Here is a 5,434-nt window from a genome sequence, read left to right on the forward strand (position 1 = left end):
AAAGAAAGGCCTGTGGGACGCGAGGAACAATCTCATCCGGCACAACATCAAGTGGGGAGCGAGGGAGCTGGAGGAGAGGATCCTGGCGGACCTCAGGAGGAGGATGAAGCGTGACGTTGCCAAATGGGGTTTCCCTACGGCAAAGGAGCGCTGGAAAGGACTATGGACCCTGTACAGGGATTAATGGGTTACAGCAAGTGAAAAGTTATGCTATGTTTATTATTTGTGATAATGTTTCCTTTTTTTGAATTGTAGTATGGAAATAAGGTATATTTTGTAAAAAAAGAATGTTCTTATCAGTTTAATATCTTGATACATCCCCCATCGGAGGACTACATATTAAACCGTTTTTGGAACAGGGAGCTGGATCAGGAGCTTGCGCCGTCCTCGGCCCGGTATTGCAGCGCCTCTGGGAACGGTGCACTACCTTCTCTCAGCGGCGAAAAGACAGATGTAGCCAGCCAGCAAGCAAGAGAGGTGGACTGGAGTTCCTTCTACTCGAGTCTCATCTCTCATCCGTCTGTGTCTCTCTCTCCCTGTCTCTGTCTCCTTTCCCGTCCTCCCTCTGTGCACTTTCTTACTCTCAACTTTCTCTGCAAGCAGGCAGGCCCCCTTTTCAGCTCCCATGCGTTTCCCCCCAAAAAACGTAGATGTATAATCTTTTTTTTAGGGAGGCAGGTGTGGTGTGGTGCAGTGCATGTCCCCCTCCCAAGAGGGAGCTGCCCCTTGCCTTTGCCCGCAGGTGCTGACGGTCCACTTTTGCCTGCTGCTCGCTCGGCACAGCTGCTGCTGGTGGGAGGGGCCTAAGCCAAGGAGGCTGGCGCCTTTTGGGGCATCGCTTCTCTGCCTTTTTGGCCAATTTCATGCAGTATGTGGCCTAACCGCGGCTGTACGATTTACCAAAAAGGCCCGAAGGCGACAGGAGGACGTGGGGAGAGAAGACTAGACGTCAGGGGGCAGCAGGAGCAGCGGAACACCAGGAAGACCTTTTCCATCAAGCCGGAATCGCTCCAGCTGAAGGCTGGGCACTCACTTTCCCGTGAGGGACATTTGAAGTATTTAGTGCACTTCGTTTTGAAGTCGGAGTCGGAACCGTGAAGGTTGGAATGTCCAGAGGGACTTTTGAGAAGGATAAGCCATGCTGTTTGAGTTGGGAACAACTCTCCAGAGATCTATAGAATATGGGATTCTGTCAGTAACCCAGATAAAGGAAGGGGAAAAGGAGGGGGAGGAAGGAGGGGCTGGAAGAACCTTCTAGAAAAGTAGTCAAAGAAACAAGTTTGGAGACACACTCTCTTGCAATCCTGTGTATTCCATCTTTCATGAACATGAGTTCGGTTAGCTCTGTGGAGTGTCCAACTCTGGAGCCTTTCTCAGAAATAGAAGGGAACAGTGACTTAAAATAGCCTTCTTAGTCCTAATGGATAACCTTTCGGTGTGTACCATAAACGTAAGAGGGCTAAGAAGATATAGTAAGAGGATTGCAGTCTTTGATTTCCTTAAGAATTTGAAAGCTGACTTTCTCTTCCAACAGGAAGTTCTTGTTTAGGGTGTGGAAGACAGCAGGCGTTTTACCAAAGAATGGGGGGAGGGCATCTCAGAGTGGAGTATAGGAGTGGAGTACATTCTGCAGGAGTAGGCATTCTTATTAGAAATTAATGTTTTAAACTAGCAAACTCCTTTGTTGTGACACCCGGAAGAATACTAGTAGTGGATGGACAGGTGGGGAGCGAGAATCTAAGACTAATAAATGTGTCCGGCACAGAAAAGATTAAGGAGAGACTTCTTTACAGGGATAGAGTCTTTATTTTTGACAAATAGGAAGATCATACTCGGGAGAGACTTAAATGAGGACCTTGATAGTAGTAGGACAGAAGGAACTAGGAGGATTTGCTCCCTTTTCCAAAACTATGACCTAGATAGTGTAAGGCAGAGCAGTGGAGGAAGAGGGTGCCCACTTTGGAGCAATAGCCGAGGCTCAGAAAAGAGACTGGACTACATCCTGCTGTCACAAAGTTTTAAGGTAAGGCAGACAACAATAGTCCCAGCATGGTTTTCGGATCATGATTTAGTTAAAGTAGAATTCAAGAGTGATAAGGTTAGCTCGGACCCAGTTTCTGGAAGTGAAATACAGAATTTTTAGTAAAAGACTAATTTAAAATACAAATAAAGACCAATTAGAAAAAAAATGGGAATCAAGAAGGACCCTATTTGATTCAGCAATGGAGTGGTGGGAAAACACCAAAAAAAAGAATAAAGGGAGCATCAATTAGATACTGCGGGAAGAGGAGTGGTAAGGAAAAGGAGCAAATCTCTAACTTCTGGACTGAGTTTGCTCCACTGAAAGTAAAGGGGCCGAATAATTTTGCACGCCCCACTTTTCATTTTTTTATTAGTTAAAAAAGTTTCAAAAATCCAATAGATTTCGTTCCACTTCACAATTGTGTCCCACTTGTTGGTGATTCTTCACATAAAATAAAAAATTTATATCTTTATGTTTGAAGCCTGAAATGTGGCAAAAGGTTGAAAAGTTCAAGGGGGCCGAATACTTTCGCAAGGCACTGTATGTGCTCTCCTGTAGTTCTTGTTGGTAGCGGCTTGCAGAACAGAAAGTCCTCATGTGACATGCCCTCAAACTCATATCTAACGTAAACAAGCACATTTGCCAAATTGACGACATCTACAGACTCATCTAATTGCAGTGTAAAGCATCTGCTCATCTTAACGCGCTCTGTCAGCGTACTTTTGACATCTGCCATATCAATAATTCTACAAGTGACTGTGTCATTCAAAAGGGCCACCAGGTCGAGCTGTTTAGCATTTTTTTCTCCACACATAAGTATCAGCTCTTTTGCCAACGGTAAACAAAGTTCTTCACCGATAGTGTGGGTCTTACCTGCTTTAGCAATCTGCAAGCTTGCATAGTAAGAGGCTTCTTGGGATTTGGAAATTGGAGTGGCACTGTTCCTTATGGTGGACTTACGCTGCTTCAGATCTTTAAGTTTCCTTTGAAAAAAATCAACAGGCTTATCCTTCAAGAGCGCATGTTTCGTGGTAAAGTGCCGTCTTAAATGTGCTGGCTTCATGCTTTCATTGCTAAGACTCTCACAGCACACGACACACTGTGGTCTTGGCTCTTCCTCTGTCCCGGTGTAAGTAAATCCCAAATTGAGATCATTTGGATCTTACCGCCTTGTAGCCATTTTCCGACGCTTGCTGACACTAGCAGGTGCAGCAGCAGAGTTTGTGTCGGTGGCCGATGTATAATCCTCCTCAGTCTCAACAGTTGTGTGTGATCTGTCGGAGCTGGCGTCATTACTCTTGGTGTCTATTCCTTTCAGCCAGGACGTAACACTTGATTTCTGCGAGGTATTCATTTTCAATCAATTGTTGAGGAATGTGGAGCTGTTGGAGAAATATTTCCCATTTCCCCTTTAAAGGCTGTCAGAAGTCCAATTCAGAAGTTTTTATTTCATGCGCATGGATGCGAAACAGAGATACTTGATGTATTTTTCTCAAACTAACCCAGAACAGTCCTTAAATATTTTTCTGTTATCTATCACGCTTTCCCATGCTTACAAGATTGGCGGTGTTCCAAGATCACGCACATTCTCCCACCTTCCTATTTGCTTTTTTTAAATACAATTGGTCACTTCATAGCATGCATTCCTATAGAGTGGTATAGAATTACATTTCTAGCTGTGTCCATTCAAGTACTAGTGCGCACTGTACCGTAGTACGTAGGCTGCGTATTCGACACGCATTAAAATAGAAAATATGAAAAACCCGTCCCGATTTTTCAGCGCACACAACACAGTTCCAGGGTCATTTGGCGTACCACCTGGCGGCACTCCACAGTTTGAGAACCACTGGGTTAATGAATCGTGTGTTTCATTACAAAACCTAAAATATTTTAAATAGCCTGTACATTTTATGTTAGCTTTCTATTTTCTCTGCTATCTTCTTCAGGATGAATAAAGTGGGCCTATTTATCTATCAATCATATTTTAATAACTAGTGTTCTGTACCGTGGTACCCCTAAAAGTACCACACTTGTACCATACTGCTGTCAAAATATCATAGGATAAAATAGGTTTCAACATACCACACTGCACTTTAAGAATACCATGGTATACTGTATAAGTTCCATGGTACATGTACTATGGTACTGTCAAAAATACCAGGGTACCATACCATGGTACAATTTCTTATGGGACATTTTGTTCCAATTTTAAAATAACTTTTTTGGAAACATTTTTATTTTGTAATGTGTATTTTTTAATGTAATAAAAATTCATATTTAACTTGAATGATTTTCACTTTCATTTTGTCCGATCAAATGCACTTTTTCACCAAGGTCGTTTAATTTTGTAAGACGGGAAAAACGTACTATACTGTAGGTTTTGCAAGAATGCAAATTAAACGTTATCATTCGCTACTTCAGAGGGTTTTTTGCAGGACTCATAGTACATTCACTGTGATACAACATGGGATGATTAGGAGAAAGGACACAAACACGTTTAGCGTGTTGTTTTTTCCGATTTAAAGTATGTTTATATACGACTGGGTTACTTGGAGACAAATCGGTATTTTTACTCTGGATTCTGTTTGAATCCGAATTTTTATTTTTAATTCGTCCACTAAATTCACTCTAAGTGCACATCCAGATATTTGTTTAAAAGTATTTTTAATTCAGTTTGGAATATTTTACCGTTTATTTAGAGAATTTCCGTACGGTTTTTTTCTGAAGTGCTCCCAGTTTATTTGTGGAAGGTTTTTCCTCGCCTCAGAAATGAAGCGTCTCTCTCTAAATATGTGACGGTTGTCTTTTTTCCCCAGTTCTTTTACAAAACCACATTTAAAAAAAAAAACGCGACCTACAGTTAAACGGGATTTTAAGTTTTAGAAGCATTAACATCCAAAGCGAATATTTTTCTTTAAATACTGCAGCTTTCAAACAAATTTTGTAATCTACTTCCTGGTGCTTAACCGATACTAAAAGTAAAGTACATTTGAAGTTAATTTTTTTCGTCTTTTCAGTTCTTTCATAAAACCACATTTAAAAAAAACGCGACCTCCAGTTAAACGGGATTTTAAAAGTTTTAAAAGCATTAACATCCAAAGCGAACATTTTTCTTTAAACACGGCAGATTTCAAACAACACGAACACAGTTTGTAATCTACTTTCGGTTTCTTAACTTATACTAAAAGCAAAGTATATTTTTAAGTGAATTTAACTAAAGTTTATTTTTTGTCGAAATACTGGCTTGAACTGTGTTATTGCTACTCGTGGTAGGAATTGCGTGGTCAATGTGATTAAACTATTACGGTTTGTAATTGTACACTTGGAATGTTCCTGCTTTATTAAATATATAACGATGGCACTTTGTTAATTTTAACAAATTAAACACGTTGTTATTGGCTTTAATTTGAT

The 5,434-nt window shown here is 41.0% G+C and overlaps 1 pseudogene; it reads left to right on the top strand.

The window, feature by feature from the left end:
- The first annotated feature begins 269 nt into the window (after nucleotides 1-269).
- Nucleotides 270-429, top strand: LOC148808711 (U2 spliceosomal RNA; annotated as a pseudogene).
- Nucleotides 430-5,434: the final 5,005 nt, after the last annotated feature.

The sequence above is a fragment of the Atractosteus spatula genome, unplaced genomic scaffold (assembly GCF_055471065.1).
Source record: "Atractosteus spatula isolate fAtrSpa1 unplaced genomic scaffold, fAtrSpa1.hap1 Scaffold_2, whole genome shotgun sequence".
Taxonomy (NCBI): domain Eukaryota; kingdom Metazoa; phylum Chordata; class Actinopteri; order Semionotiformes; family Lepisosteidae; genus Atractosteus; species Atractosteus spatula.